The 21640-nt window shown below is 41.2% G+C and overlaps 1 protein-coding gene across 3 annotated transcripts in view; it reads right to left on the bottom strand.

Annotated features, from left to right (window-relative positions):
• LOC105431347 (signal-induced proliferation-associated 1-like protein 2) overlaps window positions 1-21640 on the bottom strand; it is a 58667-nt gene that overhangs the window by 26806 nt on the left and 10221 nt on the right. The window contains exon 1 of one of the 3 annotated variants that reach the window (XM_089081857.1): window positions 19262-19280. The exons of the other annotated variants lie outside the window; for them this stretch is intronic. The gene's annotated coding sequence lies outside the window, so the exon portion shown is untranslated. Of the gene's footprint in view, window positions 1-19261; window positions 19281-21640 lie in introns of those variants that run through there. 3 annotated transcript variants of the gene reach the window in all.

Genomic DNA, 21640 nt, shown 5'->3' on the forward strand with positions numbered 1-21640 from the left:
ATGGATATCGCGAGGAACAAAGCTCCGTTATCTCGAGTCATTATACTTCCACCGTTCTTAGATGTCATCGCGGATGACGTTGCATAAAGAACGACGCCGAGATCGTTAACGTTCTTATTCTGGTGCAGCTGCACGCCGACCGACCGGCATAATCCATTTGCGGAATCGGCTATTACGACGCGAGTGAATCTCAGCCGATCCACGACGAGGCACAAATAACTATGAGGCACATTAACAGGGAGTCCTTCAGAAAATAATAATCATCAGTAACACCAGATGATTTGCATCGGGGCTCGGAGTACGTAACCGCGTCACTGATTACATCGTGAGAGAATTCCTTGAAGAAATTCTGAGAGTTTCTATCTTGTTTCAGCAGGTGCGAGTTTCGATAAAATCGAATACATCATAAAGACCGTTTTAATTACAGTCACACGAAGGATGACTATACATTTGGAGAGAGAGATATATTCTTCTCTGGATATATACAAAAAAAAAAAAAAAAAAAAAAAAAATAAAAGAATTATTTCTAATAAAAGTTATTTTTTGAAAAAATAAATTTATATCTTTCTCGATAAAAGCTCAATATTCGCAATAAAATCAAATGTCTATTAAAATAAAAATTTATTTATGAGAAATATCAAAATAAAAAATAAATTATTTATATTATCTTTTAAATATTATGTCGAAGGAATCTGCGTCCAAATATATCTTAATACAAAATCTTAAGTGGCTTATAAAGAAGTTCTGATCGATAACAAATAAATAAGTCTTTGTGCAATCAAGGTTTATCAATTACAAATATTAAATCAAATGAGAACTGCCAGTTTTAGGTAGAAGTCACCCAAGTATTTCGATAAAATTCAATTGATTTTTTTCTCATACAAAAGTGCCCTGTTCAAAAATAACTATTTTTTTACAATTAAATTTTCTTCTTAAGATAAAAAGATATTTTTTTGTAATTATTACGCGCGAAATTGATTTGATATTTAAATTTATACACAAAAGCTACATATTATGTACAGTATGCACTAAACACTTAATATCTACTTCTTGAAATGCTTCTCCATAGAGCCGTCATTCCGATGATAGTGACTTCCGCGGAATGTCGCTTCGGAATTATGATCATAGTACGCCGGGGGGGGGGGGGGGAGAACACGCGTGCATCATTATCTCTGCAACTTCTTATTCGGTTAATTGCTGACTACGTCTCTTAGCGTGCAGGTGCATACGGAGACAATGAGGTTATCGACCCGATACCAACATTGTTGCATAACGAGCCTTTTATCCGCGTGACCCATGCATGCACGGGGATGTCATCCCCCTCCGCGTGGTGCCCATTGCGTTCGCAAATGTATTAAGAAATAGGGGATTGGGGGACACGATGTAATTTAATTGTTGATTTAATTACAACATCTACCGCGCTGCCAAATTGCTTTAACGCCACAATGCTCAGCGCCCATGATGATAATTAAATACCTACGTGCGCAATTTTATTGTTCCCTCTTCCTCTCGCGTCGTGAGATAATGTTGGGTGTCCCGAGAGTGCAAACTCCTTCGGATTCCCGATGTTATACCTATTTCGTTTAATCTATTTCAATTATCTTCAAACGGAAGTCTTACATAATCAGATATGTACCGTGCCACGAAGTTCTCAAAGGAAAACGAAATTTAAATCTTGACTTCGACGTGTTTCTCAGAGAGACGTTTCCTCACTCCGGTTGACCGTCCTATTGCTCTATTTAGACTAAAATAAAAAATAAATTTCGTATTGATGGAATTTTTAAAAGATCAAAGGTGTTATCAATATAAATTAAAAATATCACAGAACTAATATGCGGTAATGTGACAAACGTTATCTGTTAGTCATGCGCATAGATAAAAATAAACAAAAACGGAAGTGCACGTTAAATTTAAAATTTTTCTTTTAACATACGTAGAATTCAGCGTATAAACATTAGATAATATTTTTTTCTGTAAACGATCTTTATGACGCTTATTACGACAATAACACTTTCACCGACAATAACTAGAAATAATTAATAAATTAAATGATTTTATGATTTATACATAGCACATGAATTGTTTTAATTTCTCGAGAGAAGAAATTTAACTTTCTCATAAGTTTAAAAATTCAAATTAAAATTTTTATATAAAATCTTTGAATACTTTTTGTTTTAATAACTGTTAACAGTTAACAGTTTTAATAAATTATTTATATGATCTATAGTTGAGAAATTACATAATTTACAAATTAATTTATAAATTACAACGATTATTTATTACGTTAACGTTACTACACTACATTTTCAATTGATTTATGTCGTTTCTGCAATTTATGAAGCTTATTTCCTGATTACGACATAAATATGTCAGAACCAACAATTTCGCGTTCATTTCCTTCTGTTCCTCGGGTGCGGAATTGTTCGAGCATTCGCAAAACGAAAGAACGCAGCCTGTCGTTTGTGACGTAGCATGCGAACGTTTCACGTCCGTCAGCATTTATCGACGTAACATTATGGTAGCGTGCACGTCCGCGAAAAAAATCGCGAGACGACTATGAGGAAGAGAGAGAGAGAGAGAGAGAGAGAGAGAGAGAGAGAGAGAGAAAGAGAGAGAGAGAGAAAGAGATTTGTAGTACCGTAAAATGGGATTGTTATACGGTGCTTAGAACAGATCCGCCACGAATGTAATTCTTGGAACAGAAAGCAAAGTCACTATATGCAAGAATGTATTGCAAGAATTCTGTCTTATCGTTTCGCATTTTTTCTCGTTGTGATTCTTCTTCTCTCTTCGAAATGACGAGAGACTGCATTCATCATCATGTTTCTCAGTCCTTTTAATTCTAGATTTACAATCCCATTTTTATATATTTAGATAAAAAGACAAATCTCCGTTTTAGATAAATCTCCAAAATATAAGATGTGAGTCACATATATCTGTGATAAGGGAAAATAAATAAAACGGGAAATAAATGAAACGGAATCTACTATGCGGGGTGTTTCCTCCGTTTGTCTACGCCAGAGGACCGTTGCTACGTGATGTTTGCCCGACGCTCTTTAGAGATAAGCTCAGATCAGATAAAAAGATACGGCACCTCGGAACCAGTCCGTTTCTCACTCGAGTAAAACGGTCGTCCGCTACACTATGGCCGAGTAATACCGCCGCTTATGGTCGTGCCCACTTTTAGTCTCGGCCCCCTTGTTTAGTCTGATCCTCGTCTGGAGGAGATCATCCGAGTTGCATAGGCAACTGTACATTGGATGATCTCTGTTCCGAGACCGCCAAATCCGCCGGCCAGCGACATATTTCAAATATCTCCTCAAGTAAAAAAAAAAAAAAATATTAAACTGCCTGTTACACAGGCGGAGAAAAATATCGAAATGCCCATTAAAATAAAATTAAAATGACCCCCCTATTAATCAAACAATATTTTCTCTCCCGTATATGTTTATGATTATAGCCTGGAAAATTACAAAGTTACTTTGTTATCGATTTCCTTTTTTTTTTTTTTTTTTTTTTTTTTAAGAAGACATTCAATGATCCCGGGTCATTTTGCACATCGACAAATTACCTATGGTCTGGCTGACAATAAAGACCCTCGGCTCGAGTGTCCCCCGAATGCGTGTACCGTTCGCCGGCCGTATGGGGGCCGAAATGAAATTAAGAGCGGCAATTACGGGAGATAATGACTCGGGCGGTATAAGTGGCGTTTCGCCGCGGGCCAAGCGGATCCCGCTGATGGGCGAGCCTCTCCCCCCTTCCCCCCCCTCCCCGCCCCTGGTCCATCTCGCGCATCTCGTCGTCGTTTGTTCGTGCATCCGCGTCCCGAAACCGCCCGGCGATCCACGCGTACGGGATCGTTTACCTGGAAACGATCAGTCCGTAACTGGACCTAACTCGTATCCGAGGGATCGAAGGAAGGCTGACCCATTCTCTCGCGCGATCCAGCGATCTCGCTGAATCCCGGCCGAAAAATTCAGTGCCCCTCGTCCTTCCCCCCCCTCCCCCTCCCCCCCTCCGCGAGGAATCTTCGATTTTATCGGGCGAGGAAAAGAAGGCCTCGGCTTCGGTTTAACGCGAAGCGTGCGGCGAGATCGATATAGATAATTTGCAAGGTTAATTGAAAGTATCGAAGGGGCAGAACGCGATAGCGTTAGATGGACAACGGCGTAATTAACACCCGGTGGTCGTGGCGCGAAATAAACGAGGCACGATAACTGCGAGATCGCACGTAAGAGAAGGGACGTGAGAGGCGTGCGCCTCGTCCGCCGAGATTTGCGAACACTTTACGGAAATCGGTGACATTCGATGTGATAGCGGTTTCAATCGAAAGCGACAGATGCCGGCAACAGCCACATGATATTAGCATATTCATTAACGAACGCGCCCGAGTGCGGCGAGAAAGAATGAGAGCATATGTCGATCATAGCGCATGTGGGAGTATTCGCATGTTCCGACATATGCCGCTCTCTTTATCTCTCTCTCTCTCTCTCTCTCTCTCTCTCTCTCTCTCTCTCTCTCTCTCTCTCTCTCTCTCTCTCTCTCTCTGTTGGATCTTCCTTTCGATTTCATTCAGAATGGATGGTTCTTTGTTCGGAGAGATTCGGACGAAGAACGGAACTGACACGATTATTTTACGACCATGTGAACGACCCTCGTTGTATACTTTTGCGTGTCACATATTGTAAACTTTTAGTATAACATAGTGCACGCGAGTGTTCAAAAAAAAAAATGATAGAAATTATAATATTTTCAATTTAATAATTACCACTGAAATTTTATCGCCGAATATTTATTTTGAAAATTAAAATAAAATATCGTGCCAATTTTAAAGAAATTTGAGAGTTCGCAATTATAAATTGATTTCAATGTAATATCTTTTTCTCGCAAGTTCTGAGACGCCATCGTGGATGATTTTTCTCGATTGAGTTTCGACGGGTTAAAAAATTTTCTATTTGTCGATGGACGAACGATGGCAGGCAGACATAACGGATATTCGTAAAATGGCGATCGGTAATGTCTCGAAGGCATTCGGGGGCCGAAGTCGTGTTTTTGCTCCTGACGCGACGATGCACAGCGCACGTGTGCGTGTTTATTTCGAGTGAAGATTAAGAGACCGGTCCCGTACTCTACGTGGCCCCTCTACGTTCAACGGGCCACCGCAATTGGCCACGGCGACTCGGCTATATGTTGTTTTTAACGGTCAAACTATAAATACGACCGGACCGTATGCACGGACAGCCACGGCGAGAGATTTTGCCGAAAAGTCGCCGCGAAAAGTCCCAAAACATTTCGCGGTCGTAAAGGGAGTCCGAGCGAAAGAGATTATCCAAGACGAGACGCTTGATTCCGAATTAAAAAAAAAAAAAAAATCTTCAAACTGTCGCGAAGACGCGAAAAGTCCAGTGAATTACGAGATCCAACTGTCCATTGCTCTTTAGCATCCTAGAGAGATTTGAGACGATTAAAGGTAAGCGTTGTAAAAACATACGTAGAAAACCCAACGGATTCTTCGAGACATTTTAATATATCGATTCTACACCAATTATCTCAAAGGTTCGCTTCGCGAATCCTATCATCCGTATCATCTTTCCGCTCCCTAGAATCGACGGTCCAGATGTGATAACGCAAACACCACGCGCGCACGAACGAAAGTCGGGAAAAGAGAAGAAAAGGGATAGGAAAACTGACACCCAGCTGCATAATTGAGCGGCGGGTCTCACGATGTCAGCGCATGCGATAATGCGCTCGGTCCACTCACTTTGTCTTGTAATTCTAAACCCATTTGAGTCCCGGGCGAGCGATATCGCGCAAACGTACGACCGCGCCGGCCGCCTCCGTGTTGCGTGGCCAGCCGAGATATAGCCAATGGTGTGTATGAATAGCATATTTCTCTCCTTAGTAGTATATTCCGCGGTGTATAAACTCGGAGGTATAAGAGAGACTCGAAAGCAAGGCTAAGGGACTACTAAAGCTGCGCTGCAAATATACATTATGCAGAGAATACGTCTTTTTTTCCCCTCCCCCCTCCCTCTCCTACATGCAGTTTACATAATGACTTGCTTCAGGGTCATACAGGGGAATTTTAAGTTAACTCATCCTTTCATTGCGAGTACGTACAAGCCTCACCCGAGATCTCCACGTCTTTTTTTTTTTTTAATCCGCACCGTTACCTCTCCGAGATTTACATGAATAAGCGTCTCCCAATTTTCCGATGGCTAAATGACTCGTGGAGTTGCACGTCCGGCAGTCCGAATATTCAGCGAGGAGAGAACAGTTACTCGAACAGTTTCTTTAACAATACGTTATTAAATATTTATTTTTATTATCGAAGAGAAGACATATTGCGAACCGCAGTGTCGGGTTCCGAGAAAGCCGAGCGGGTCGAAACGTATCCGAGCTTTTAACACGCGAATGGAACATCCACCGGCGATGATTTACGAGGACAGCGGAAAGCAAAGAGCGCATCACCAGGAAGTCTGGTCGCCGTATGTCCAGGCATCGATCACCGACGTGGTTCGGCACCGACGAAACATCGTGTGGACGAAGCGCCGATGTGACGTGCCTCGATGTTAACGGGTTCAGATCGGGATCGAAACAATGCGACGAAACACTCCCGCCATCGGGATATCGCGCGTTTATGCGCTTCTCGGAAGTGGTTGGCCGCGTGCGCTTTCCTCGCGGCGGTGACGTGGCACACACGTGTGTTAACTCGCTCGGTCCGACACGAGCACACGTCATCCGACAAAGGCAGCCCCGCTCGGCCGCTGATCGTTGCCCGAGACATTTTCAGCGCGTAAATCGCGGCGCCGACGTTTAATGTCACGCCGCCGTAATGTCAGGATCGTGTCGAGGAATCGGGTCGAAAAAGCGGATCTCTCCGCGTCGCGAGGGTGCCGAGCCTCGGCGTGGCGTAAATCATAGCTAAAAGCTCTTGTATAACGGGGACTTTAGCGAGGCTAATGAGACGCCGTAATTAACGGTTTGACAACAAAACTGATGAAACTTAACGGGGGAAAATCATAACTTTTTAACGATGTGGAGTAATGTTAACTATAACTAATTGTTCTTTTAATCTACAAAAAAATGTTTTAATATTTTAATTATTGGACACTGGAAAAAATTAGTTCTCATCAAGACTATTCTCACATATGAGCAAGAATATTATAATCTTCATATAGAAGATTTTTAATCTTAAATTGAGTAAAAATAATATAAATGCAATCAAATCAAGATTAAAATTTTTAAGAAGCGCACAATATTCTTGCTATGTATGAGAATATTTTTTTGAGGCTGACTTTTTTCCGTGTAGAGAAAACAAATTCATTCATCTGACAAAACTACATTTTTCCCAATTTCTGACATCGGCCGTTTGTTTTTAGAGTGTCAAGCACTCGACCACTTTTTCACGTGCGTGCTCAAGTGTCAACTATCGGCGAGCGCCGGCCGACGAAGTCGATTGCACAAACTAGCCGCGTTTAGCGCCGATCGATTCCTCCGTGTGTTGCAAAGAAATACGATGTATCCGATCGTTGACCCTGCACGACGACGCGAATCGAGAATCGCGAAGCGAACTTGGCGCACATCGTCTCTGCGTCGTCGATACGCACGCACGCACGCACGCACGCACACTCCCGCGTGGACACGCGTACCTACACACCGGGGATCTCATCGTGCTAGTCGGTCATTACCCCCGCTCCCCGGTGTGTGTGTGTGTGTGTGTGTGTGTGTGTGTGTATGTTAATTTTTACAGGCAGATATCCATCAAAGCCGCGCGGAGCCGCCACGGTTTCCTCCTCTCGATCGGACCTTCATCCGTAAGAAAAAGAAAAAAAAAAAAATACCGCAAAAGAAGTCGATCTACTACAGGGACGAGTCTGAAGACATTTCCCAACGACATGTTAGCGGTCGTAGATCGAAGAGGAAAATTTAGAGAATTGTCGGAGAAGAATTTAAAATGTGTTAATTATGCCTGCCTTAATTGGACCTATGTTCCTAGGAAGAAGTTAGCGTTTCAAATCTCTCACAGAATTTCTCCTTGAGATGTTTCATGGAAAGAATGAGAACGATTACTTTAAGAATTTAATTCTCAACGAGCACTTTAAGAAGCAAGCTGTCCCCGAGAAACTTCTCGCGACTATTTCTCTGAATTTGTCTGTGATACGAGGCGCGCGCGGTAATTCGACCTGCCGCGAACAATAACTTCGATCTCCCGTGCAACGTCGGTGACGTCGGATGCAACGCGGCCCCGACTCGGAATCATCGGCATAGAACACTCCGCTGTAATTTTACGTAAACGATAAATCCTCGGAGTTATGCATTCGAATGGGGCGGGGATGACGTTTACGATACGGCGTCCGTTCGAAACAAAGCGTGAGATTGCTTTTTAGGAATATGAAATCCGCGGTGCGGTGTTCTTTTCGTAAGGGAACGGCCGAGGTGAACGTTGAAAGGAAGATGCAATAATGGAGCATTCGCAGCATCTGCACGCGGCTCCTCTCTTCTCTTCTCCCACACAACCCTATTTTCTATATTAAAAAATAGGAATCCAGTTTTTCTCCCTTTCTCTCTCTCTCTCTCTCTCTCTCTCTCTCTCTCTCTCTCTCTCGTTCGCGCGGATTCACGTACGACGTCGCGGTCTATAATCGAACGTGCAGAATAGTAGTAAATAAAGGCAGAGCGCGTAGGAAGGTATAGGGCAATTACGAAATCCGCTACCGCAACCGTCAATTTCAGATTCTCGTCGTGGCGGGGCCGTCGGAGTGACGTTATTACCTCGTCTCGGCCGAGGCGCGAGCGAAGCGAACCCGGCCCTCGAGAGCCGACTAATATTTTTCTAATGCGCTTCTCGCACAAGAAACGGGCTGCCCGTAGCGACAGGAAACGGCGGTCGGCGGATGCGATTAAATCCAGGAGTAAATAAATGGCGAACGATCGCTCGCACTCGCTTTATCGCTCGCACCTTTCCCCCCTCCTCCCCCCCCTCTCTCTCTCTCTCTCTCAAAGGAGAGTGCTAAGGGGCCTCCCTGCTGGGAAATCGAGGGCCCCGCAGTGATGTATTTACGTAGCCTTCGGGCCCTAAGCGTAACCCTTTTCCTAGGCTTCGTTACGTATTTACATAGAATGATGATTCAGTGTCACCAGCGTATATTTGTTACTCTTAAACGCTCGCTAAAGGATGGCTTACTTATTATTATTTATACGCAGTATCTAACACTGTAAGCGACAAAAGGACGATGCATCTTGCCGTGACTCTTATTTAATTCACTAGAAAACAAATGTGCGTCACTTATTTTTTTTTTTTTAAACGTAACCCATGTAAACCCGCGTCGCATCGCGCAAGTTTTTCTCATTAATAACTTCTTGTCGATGCTTATACGTTACTGTTAGTCATAATCGATGCTGTGTGTCGCGTGTACATACAATTACGGCTGTTGGTTGTAATAAATATACATACATACATACATTTTCAACCGAGAATGCCGACCGGTGTTTTTCACCAGCAAATGTTTATGTAGTCGCGCAAGGCGTTACGATTCATATATCTAAATTATTCCATGTACATATTTCTACATTGTACGAATGGAAATATACCGAGACTTTGTTTTCTATCTTGCTGTAAATAGTATAATATTTGACTAACATCAGAGGAACACAAAACAATTAAAAAATAAAAATAGATATAACAAAATAATAAGAAACAATAAAACAATAAGAAACAAATGACAACATAGGAAATATTTGCATTAAGAATTTCTATCTCAATTTAATAAAATAATATTCTGTGAAATATCCATAGAAAGTTTTACTTCTTCATACAAAGTTTACAATTTCTAGGATTGCGAGGATTTTCGCATTCAGAGAATCGCGGTAATTCAAGCGAAACGGGAAGCTGCACGGAAAAATCCCTTTCCATGTCACGTCTAAGAAGACTTGTGAACCTTGAGACGTCATTTGAATACAATGTGGCTACGATTGCTACCTTCACTCCTGGCAGGGAAAGACCAACAGCAAATACGAAGTAAGAAAAGGGTCTAGGTTAATCTGATTTAAACGCGGTTGATGACAACAAAAATTCCACGTGGAAAAATGCAAAACGCAACTGTAAATCTCGAAGAGATGCAATATAAATTTCATATATAAGTTTCTACTTTAATTTGTTAACCATCGCAATTAAATTCCTTAAGAAAACAAATATCATTTTAAAATTTTAAATTTAAAATTTTCGTGCAAAAGACTAGAAATTATTTGTTTGAAAATTAAAAAATTGTGTTTCCACCGATGACTATAAGTTTGCGTGATAAAAACATATTCTGTCATAAATCAAATGATCACGCAAACTCGTTTAAGATTAGAGGCAGGTATCTATATATGTCAGTCTCCGAAGGAAATTATGCGAGTGCGTCAGGACTCGTGTAAGCAGTAGCGTAATTCCAAGGTTGCATCACTCCAACCACCGATACTTAAACACTGTTCAAGCTCTAATTAGAGATAATGCAACACCGACAATTGTAACCGACGCAACATTTCTCATCGACTGCATAATTCATCATACACTCACGTATCGTCCTACTTCGCAATTTACGTCCTATCCGCATAGAACGAATTTTCTGGAAAAGATTATCTTCCTTTTTCTCTCGAGTATAATCATTCCATTTGCGCACAGCGGTCAAGGCGGGCTTCGAGTCGATGACTAATACCTTAATTTCTAGCGTTGTTCCACGAATTTATTATGGCAGCTAATGTTGCGGATATTAATTACGTAATTTAAAACGGGGAGTGCCCGTGTATCTTGCATTAAAAATTTGCGTTTGCTACTCAAATTTACTCCTACTTTTATAAAATATATAAATTTATGTATGTAATTATTTACATCATATACACATTATAACAATATGTTTACTTCATTTAATCATCATTAACTATAGATGATTTTCCGAAATTTCCTTGGGAAAGGAATGTTTCATGTCTATCGAAAGCATCATTGAATCGTTTTATGAGTCACTGTACTATATAAAGGGAACGCTGCATTCCAAAAAGATTTGTCGCAGAGTGGTTTTCCCTTTCTAGATAGACGTCAGCTGGCGAGAAAACGAGCCACCCTCCGGTATTGCAGGACGTAAAGAAAAAAGCGTCCCCTCGTTCGCCGACTCTTATCCTTTGTGCGCAATGAAAGAAGGATCTGAAAGAAGAGCCGAGGGCTAGCTACGATCCTGTGCACCGGAAATTCCTCCCCTCCGTTACCGTCACTTAATCGGGAATGTATCCCTTGATTCGCCATTATTTTCAGAATGTCCGACGACTGCCTTTCTGCGATTGTCAGGAATTGTCACGGTTAATTCTAACCGTACCAAATATTTTCTACGGTCCAGAAGGAAGTTTTATTAGACCACATAAAGAGAGATGATGTCGCAACCGCGAGAATGTAAAAAATAACCCCGTTCCTTTCCATTTCTATGTTATAACACAAAGGGAATAATTAGAAATTAGGCATATAATTTATTTTGCTTGACAAACGAGGGAAAAGAGGAGAAAGCACAATCATTACTGCCTGCGAGATTACGTATATAGATTACGTATTGCCGGCGTGGATTAAACGCGAGAGAATAGGTTACACATGTATATTACACGTAGACAGGAGCTATTGTTGCTCAAGCGATGCGCCGTTTATTGTTCCGAAGCAAACCGGAGCCAAGATGAGACGAGAGCGGTAGGAGAGAAGAATGAGGAGGCAAAGAGGACAGCCACCCCAGTCGGCCACCGTAGAAAGAAATGTCTGGCGGAGATGCAATCCCACGGGGTCAGGACGGCGTAATCGTCGTGGCCTGTTAATAGATTGAAGCCCGAAGGCTTCGCGTTTTGCCCTCCTTTCCTCTTTCCCATCGATGCCCACAAAAACAGAAGAGCCGTCGAAAGAACGGCCCGAGGATCACGTCTGGCTCTTTCTCTCAACCCGGTGATCTGCAATTCCTCTCCCTCCCCCTCCTTCCGTCCGCCACTACGCGGCCGATCTGTCGAACGTAAACGTTTGCGTTCATGCGTCGTCCGGGTTCTGATTTAAAAAACGATAATACGTTGCCTTTATTATACAACGAGTTTATTATAAGCTCTTTTGTGCTCTATATATATATATTTCTCTTCTTCATATTTTTACATCGTATGTTATTTTTATAAATATTAAGAATCATTCTAAAGTAACATCAGTTCGTAACATTAAAAATTACTTTGGAAACCTAATATGCTGAAAAAAATGGGATACGGTATTATTTTCAGCATCCAAAAATCTATAAGAAATATTTTGTCTGGTTCAAAAATAATTAAAAAAAATTTTTTTCTCGTAAATGCTGTAATGTAATCTGAATTAATTTTATAACGCTATGATTTACGCGGTTAGAAAGCGGCGCTCCGGTAATAAACGTTTCATACCGAATGGAGTTATGATATTGTTTCTTTTTAAGGGGCATGCGCTTCCGGACTCCTCGATCGGACTTCGAAACCGAGGGAACTCTCTCGGCCGGTCGAACGAGAGCGGAAAGTCACCTGAAGCGGATCCCGAAGCGGACGCGCATCGCCCGCGGCGATACAAATTGGCGCCGTCCGCCGGCGCGCATCGATGTGTTATGCGCTCCTTATTGCAGCGCCCATACCATATATACCCGACACGAATCGTTACGTCGCGGGTTCCTTTCGTCGTTCCGAGGGCTGCTCGGTAAGATCACCGTGGGCCGATAGCGTGCGCGAGTTAGTCGCTGGCGGAAGGCGCGTGAACAAGCCGCTTTCCGCGCGTAACGCATCCTCGCATCCGGCGGAATCTGGTACGAGCGAATCGTAAAAGATTCCTTTCCTCGGGCGAACGAGCGAATGGAGGACGTAGAATAGATAGGTGCACAGAAAAAGATTAGTCGTAAGTCCAAACTATACAGGGTGTTTCAAAAGTGGAGGTCATCGTTCGAGAGGTGATTGAGGTCTCAGAAACAAGAAAAAAAAAGTTGAAAGACCCAAAAATGCGTTGCTTTCGAATTTTTTTCTTGTTCGACTTTCTTTCTTATTTTTGAATTCCCCATTCATTCCCGACCTCGACTTATGAAACATCCTGTATATGAGAATATTTTTCTTGGTTTAAGAGTCATTTTTTTTCTGTGTACAGAGGAGATTTGACAAAATCGAACTACACGGATTTGTCACGTCAGTATTAATTATTCGTTGAGTGCAAACTTAATTCTTTTTTTTTTTTAGGTTCGACAATTAAGAGTAACCTGCTCACCTGCGGCAGATTTAATCAAATGTCATGTTTGTTTTGCGAATGTTAACTAGATTTGGGGTGAGAACCTTGTGGTATTAAGCGAAGTGCATGTGATCGTAGCCTCGGCGAGGCTTTCACCGCCGCTATATGTGCATACGAAGCCGGACTTATACACGGTGTCCCAGAAGAGAATCCTCAAGTCGCTTGGAGGTGCCTTTTACAACTTTAATTTGAATGGAAAAATACCGTATCGGGAAGTTATAATGCCTTTGTATAATAAATCCCTGCTCGTTATCGCCCGCACGAAATCGCTTGAATAACGCATCTTTAAAGTTCGGCTGATTTCTCCCGGTGGGACATCCCATGGATCCCGAGGTCGTTCGACACGCGGTGGATCCCTCACTGGCGGCAGTGCTTGATGCAATTGCAATCACATATAACTGACAGGATGACGCGGGATCTGCTCGGGTAAATCAGCTGATATCCCGCGTATTCGAAAGTGTACACACTTGTAAGCGCGTATGTCACGCATAATGCGCGTTAATAAACGACATATATCTACACGCAGTCCTACGAACGTTAATTTGCATGTTCGATGTCTCATCGGAGAAATCGCGAGGAATTTCTCTCCGGTGCGAAAACGCATCCGAGAGATCTCGAATTTTTGAGTTCTCGCCGGAGAGCGAGCGATTTTCAGACAGTTCGCAGAATCCGACAGCGGATTTTTTCGTCGCTCGTTAACACTCGTATCCGCGGCTTTGTTTTGATAGCCCGATTATTTCGATCGTTTCATTATTGCGGCCCGATAGGAGGATATCGGGTTTCATCGTCGGCTTTCTCGCATGAATTAACGCGCCGTCAGTCCTCGAGGAGAGGTATGAATGAACGAACGTGTTTCGCGGTATCGCCGATCGAGGCTGCGTTAATCCTTATCCAGGCCCCTTATGTCCCGCGATTAGCGCCGAGCGACCGTGACGCGTTGTTTGTACTGTCAGTACGTTTCGTATCCCACAATGGCCGATCATTATCTTCATGCGGAGTTACTCGCAGGAAGCGCTCGAAGGAAGAAGAACGACCGAAAAGAAAATCCCGTATCATTCAGCGAACCTGAAAGGACTCCCCCTTATGAGAATCCGACTCTTTCTATTGTTTAAAGCCAGCTACACGATGACGACGCGAAAACGATTAACCGATATAAAAAAGATATATGCGTCACTGGCTAGCTTTCACCATGCGTCACGAAATAAATCGCAGATAATGACGTCATTCTTTCTGTCTCTGATTTGGCAGAGAAGTATATATTTTCATCAGATCGTCAGATCGTCAGATGATCTAGGCGTCGCGTAGTCTGCCTTGATTCTTCTTGTAAAAAAATTAAACGGTAAACTTTCATATGCGAATTTACTACAACTACTTATTACTCAATGTTAAGTCAAGAGTTTTATCGAGCTGCGTGATTGCGAATAATTGTGAAATTAATTAATAGATACGAATTGATAAACTCATATTTATCAATTTGTATTTATCGATTAATTTCACAATTATTCGCAATCACGCAGTTCACTGAGATTGTTGACTTAACGTAATATTTCTTACATTAAAAAAAAAAAAAAAAAGAAAAAAAAATTGATGATGATATGATAACAATGACAACAAAGCTGAGATTGTGTAAACCACGTTGAGATGGAGCTATTTCAAGTAACAGATTATTTTCACGCGAAAAGTAATTTGCCTCACAAATTTAACGATAGCTAAAGTTCTTGTGTATTTACGTTGGCAAAACGGTGGAATGTTGGGATCGCTGAAGGGAAAGTTCAATTCACGAGATCACGTGTTGCGCTCTACTCTCACGCAATCCTGCGCATGCATCGACGACGATTCTAAGAGCATTGGAGTATCGTAATGAAGGACTCGCGCCGTGCACCTGCGTGGCAATTATCCACGTGGTCCTCACGATCCATGATCGAATAACGATTCGAGAGCCAGCTGAAGACCGTTGAAAGCCGACGAAAGAGACGGAGCACCTCGAGGCTTCCTCTCTACGAACGATTTAAGGGATTTGGCCGCCCCTCGTAGACAGTGATTTCCATCTGCGTGACTCGTCCAACGTAAAGGAGGGTATTCTCGTGAAAAATGTTAATTGATCACCCGCTTATTGAACATAAATATAAATAATCCATTACTGTAATACTCATAACCAAATCTGTATAATCGGATGCTAAATTAATTTAATAAAATATTTGGTATCAAAATTTCCGTCTTGTTATATCGTACTACAACTATTTTATAACATATATCTAGAAAATTAAAAAGAAGAAATTAAAATCCATTATATTCGCATATAAAAATAAAAAAAAATGTGCTTTTATATTTTTTAAAACCATAGAGAATGACACTCGGTTTGTGTGTGTGTGTGTGTGTGTGTGTGTGTGTGTGTGTTGAAAGTATCGATAAAATATAATATACCGTGGTAACAAAAAGGATCTCGAGCACAAACATCTCGAGTCTCACAAGCAGCGATCAAGCACGTAATGCATTCGAGGAACCGCAACGATTACTCGCTGAACTCTCGCGCACAAGTCGTCTGAATACGACAGCGGCAGCTGAACGGCACTGAAAAACACACGCGCATAATGGAACTCGAGTGCACGCAGATGCAGGGCAAAAGGAGTAGTCGAATTGTAACAAAGGCAGGAACGCGCGTCGGTCGAAGTCAGCCGTGCAAATAACACGACAGCCATAACGCGCGCATTTCATTCGCATTTCGTTCCGCTAAACGCGCCCCCCGAGTTTACCCCCTTCGACTATTCTTTTATCAATGAAAATGAATTTAGAATGTTCTCGTGCGTCGTCACGTTTTAACGAGAGTGGAGCACGCCACGCTCCATTGAGATGACCATCGACATGTTTCACGATTATTCGACTTTTGGTTTGTCAGGCATCGTCGAGCACGGCGGTCGACTATGGTCGAGTACATCTGTTTAATCTGGATGTTTATATTAAAACTTTATGTTACGGTTTTTGTCCTTATAAAGTATTGGAAAAAAAAAGAACATATATTTTTTATCTCGAGTCCAATACCATAGAAATTTAAGAAAATAAGATATACAACTTCAAATATTTTGTTTTCCCTTTGATTCTCATTTGAGTTTAAGAAAAATCATCAAAAACACATACAATTTGTATTATTTTGTAGTTGCGTTTTTTATAATTAAAAATAATGTAAATCTTTGTTTAATTCAACGTAAAAGATTCTATAGCTCTATATACTTAAGAAATAAATGACTTAAATATAATAATAATCACACTTGGAATTTGCAAAAAAAAAAATGATTGAAAGAAAGTGTGTTAATTGATTATTAATTTTTATAGAGGCTTTTTTCCTCTACAATTAAATTGCATATAATGAAAATGTAGAAATATTAATAAGTGATTGGCACATTCTTATTTCGTAGCTGGTTATTGTGCACATACAGTGTACTTGACTATTAAACGTGCCTGCAAGTCCGCTGTTTCTGACCATTCACGTGGGTTACTTGGACAACGCATGACCCACGGACGTAACGCAGTAAGCAACGCATTGAAATAGAAAGGCCGGTGGAGACCGCGGAACCGCGTGACCCAGAAAATTCAAGCGAGACGTGTATTATAGGAAACGAGACGATCGGTCAGCGATCGTATGACTTCGCAGCCATTGTGATTCGGGGCTTAAAATTGTCGCAAGATTGCATTTTGAGACAAGAGTTTTTAACTTCATACGTAAACATAAAATTTCAATTTATAAGTTAATAAATTTCAACCTGTATACGTTTTCAATTCGTAGATACATAAAATTATATATAAAAATAATTTAGCACAAAGATAGGGGGAAAAAAAAACGGAAAAGAGAAAGCAAAAATGTTTATACTTTTGCAAGAGACAAGACTGTCAGATTGTCGGACGTAATTGTATAAATATATTTTAACGCTCAAACATAAATTTTGCTCTTTCAAACATTCTTTGAACAGTAGCTTTGACAAGTAGCTCTTGGACAAGTTGATTTAAGTCAGTTAACCGAAGAGATATCAATCGATTATAATTCGCGACTAGTTGTGGACGAGAGACGCGAATGTTGATATTCAAATCGTTGCCATCGCGTAAAATGTTATTCAGGCCATCGCGCCGACCTCGCCGATGGTGACGATGGAAAAGTGGTTTTCCAAGTTCTGCAAACAACGCCCATCGCGCTAGGCTAGCGGCACTTACAAACGCGATCGCGAGTTGGAGAGAATCATTTTGCAATTCCTTTGTGAAATGAGGACGCATCTAGACAACTACGGGCACTTTGCAAACTGGAAACGAGCAGTTTTCAAGAAAATGTGGGAAATATGATAATGTTAAAATAATGTTGCACTGTCGACTTGAGCCACTTCTTGCCTCTCGCGAATTTAAACGAACAGTATATATATATATATATATATATATATAAAATCGACAAATATAGAAAGAAATATGTTCTGTTTCAACATACTCGAGTATACCCTCGACTCACTCGTCGTTCATTTAGCACTCCTTTTTTAAAACGAGCGAACAGATGACCACTTGTATTCATATTTCTCTTTGAGTGCCCACATGTCTAAATTATAGACAAATCTATACGGCTTTAAATATCCCCGCCGCTCAAAGAACCCCAGTAAAATAAGAGGAGTGTCTAAAGTCTGTGTGAATCGTATTTCGACCAGGCGTCCTCCGTAAAAATTAAGGACGTAAAAATAAGTTCTCTTTTTCTCCACGGGCTCTCTCTCTCCTCTCTTCAACCGGATTCTTTTAAATTCGATACTGATTCGGATAAGAGCAAGAGAGGAGAAGAACTCCGCTTCTTTCTTCCGTCGCGTCCTCTCGCAGATGGGTTAGGCTCGTGTGCCCCGAGTGATTCTCCGGACTAACGGCACCTCGTGTCCCCTCCCTCCCCTCCCGCCCCCGCCCTTGCCGCTCCCGTGATCCCCGTCCTCTCCGCGCGCGCGATGATCCAGCGCCGACGTCCGCGAGTGACTTCGTCGTCGAATGCTCCTCCGACGATGGGTACGTATCACACGCGTGCGGAGATACGTATGCAAATGACGTAGATGCTGCGCCGGCCGATCATCAACGCGATCGCGCTTTTATTGCGAACCGTTAATCTCACCGTGGAATAATCGATTTCGATGCAATTTCACAATTATCGCACAATCACCGCGACACGATCGCCAGATTCGTCATCGATAGATATTCTAACGCGCCTATAGTATATCTAATCGAACCTAATCGAGGCAGACGACGCGAGCGTAATAACGAACTGTGATGTTTTACTTTTTTCTTTTTTATTGCCGAATAGAAGAGCGCGGCGATTCGTTTTAATCTCGTTTGAACGATTTTTCAACTCTCACAGCCCGCAGCCCTCGCGCCTGTATTTTTAAATAAAGGCCAATAAGGATATCGCTATCGATGCAAAGATACGCACGCATTACCGGATGGAGCAACGTGTACGCGGCATATATATATATATATATATATATATATATATATATATATATACGCGCACACGAGTCCGCGTGAGATTCTCCGTCCACGGTTACGAGCGCCCTGCGCATCCAGGACGCGCCCGACGCGTGACGTTATCGGTAATAGGAATCAAAGTGGCCGCCGATCTTTCATGTCAGGTTCCGAGCTACCTGCGAATGATAGACGCAAAAAGAGGAAAATAGCGCTGAATAGATGAATGCGCACTACAGCTAGACGGACGGGAAGAGGCGACGAAGCGTTAAAATGATGAGAAAGCAGTAACCGGCCGACAATGATTCTCTTCGTACGACGTGTATGAATGATCCAATTATCCGGCCATCCTGGGATATCAGCTGTTGTTGCCTACAGTTTTCGCGTTCCGTTCGGAAGATGAACTTCGCTTTAAGTTTCGAGATGCGGGCTGACCGATCGAGCAAACAATATCGCGCGGATAAATTACGAGCAATGACAATTTCACTCATCAAGCGATAGACGTACCTTATTTATTAGCGTCGCTGACTAATTGGAGATACTTAATCTCACGTTTTTACGAAACTGACTGCTTGAGGCTCCGGCGGAATGACTGACTTGTAATTTCAAGTCCTTTGTGCCCCATGCCTTTGTCTAAACGCACAATAACCGCCTTGTGTCTGGAGTCTTAAAGAGCCGTTCTGTTTCGTGATTAATGACAAACCGTTGTATAATAACATAAATATTATTAACTAGCGTTATGTTTACATACAAAGAAACGTCATAACGTGATAATAAACATCGTCTCGAAATTACAAGTCAGCCGCGTTCTAAAGCCCATACGGTGAATTTTCCGGTGAGTTCAAGCTGGCGAACCAAGACTCTAGTGGCCTGGTAACGTAATGTTAGTTACAGATGCGAGCGAGAATAAAGTTGCACGAAGGATCGTCCGGCGTACGCACGCACGCACGCACGCACGCACGTACGCACGCACGCACGCACGCCGTCACGTGCGTGCCCGGCTCGAACGTGAATCCGCGAGAGATCCGAGCGAACGAGCGCGCAGCGAGGGGTCTCGTGTGCCAGGTGACGTTGTCGTTGCCGATGCATCGCTGATGATTTGACTCGCGGTTAAATGGCGCACGGCGGTGGATGCTTTACAGTTAACCGCACGCTGCGTCATAACAGTATATTCGTCGATTCTTCCTCGCGAGTGCAAGTCACAGGCGCCGAGGAGCGTAGCGACCGAATTGATGTAACGATCCGTAGACGGTCGGCGATTTTACTTTTTAAGTTTACCGCGGTAAACGCGAGACATATATGAGCTTTGGAAATGAATATTCCAAAGTGTTTATTTTTACAAAGGAAAAAAATTTCGGAAATAAAAATATTTTTAAATATATCTTATATTTTAATTAAATATTGTGTTTTATTGTGTCAAGTCATTAGTATTTTTTATCTCTAAACATTTATAAAATTAAGAATCAAGTTTCAATAATTAAATTTGAAAAATTTTGAAAGAAACTATATCTCGGATTCTAAATATTTTACGTTGCATAAAATTTTCAAACTTTATTTTCAAAAACTACAAATAAAAAATTATATAATGCATAATCGGTATAAAATTCAACTTTTATAGAGCAATTAAAATATCTGTTAGCATTGAACAAAATATTACACAAATGTAACAAATCGTTATCTTCAATATTGAAATATGTAAACTTTTAATTATAAAAACAAAATATTAAAAAAAAGAATTCTCTGAGAATACCTCGATTTTTCAAGATATAAACAAATTCTCTGAGAATTTCAGGTTTTCCAAATAGTAGATATCCTGATATTTTAATGTATTCTTGTACACACGAAATATTGAAAAATTAATAAAATATATTTGGCATACTCGTCGCGTTTCCTTGTAAATTATTTGATAAACATCAGATAACTTTAATATCAAATAAATCAGATTCCACTCTTAGCGGAAAGTAATTCAATATAAAATAGCTTATAATCTTCAGCTTTCAAATACGTGATGAAAACAATTCTGCAGAACTAGTAGAATTAATGTTGCATGCTACTTGTTGTTATCTGATGCATATTTTTATACGGTCTATCTAGTCTATGAATATTGTGGTTACTTCATCTTTGATTGAAAACGGAGAAGAGGTTCTTATATATTTGTTTTTAAATTCGTCGTTTGATCAATTCGCAATTGGAGCGTGAATGGAATATAACCCTATAATATGAATCGCGTTTTAAACTATAAAACGTTCTACAGTTAACCGCATGCTGCGTTATAACAGTATATTCGTCGCTTCTTCTTTACAAGAAGGATATACGTCACAAACATAAGCGATCGGTCAACCTATTAGAAGTTAGCCCTCTCCTCTTTTAGAAATAACTTATTTTGAAAGTTGTGCTGAATTGTGCTAGGTTTGTGCTACATTGTGCTCGAATTTTAAAACCGTAATATGAAAAATGTCATAAAAAAACGACATTTTAGGCTAGCCCCCCATTTTTCGATTTTCTTAATTTTTTCGATTGTGCTAAGTTGTGCTAACATTGTGTCAAAATATTATCTTTAAAAAATAATAACAATAGAAGTTATGATAAAAAATAGATTTAGGAAAAAAATATAAATATAAATATAAATGACATTTATTCTTGTATCAGTCATCTAAAGAGCATACAAATGCATATACTCGCTTAGCATAAGTCGACATAACCGTCGGTTTCGTCAGCACAACGATATGAAGAGCATTTTACTCTTGAACACGGCCCTTCTCGCATGCATTTTATGTTAAAAATTCGGATTTGTAGTTATTGGATGTTGATAATAAATGCATATCTGAGTTGTGCTAGCCCAGCACAAGTCGGCACAACATTCGTCAGCACAATGATATAAAGGGC

Source organism: Pogonomyrmex barbatus, unplaced genomic scaffold, assembly GCF_055798465.1.
Source record: "Pogonomyrmex barbatus isolate J1 unplaced genomic scaffold, ASM5579846v1 scaffold5, whole genome shotgun sequence".
NCBI lineage: Eukaryota > Metazoa > Arthropoda > Insecta > Hymenoptera > Formicidae > Pogonomyrmex > Pogonomyrmex barbatus.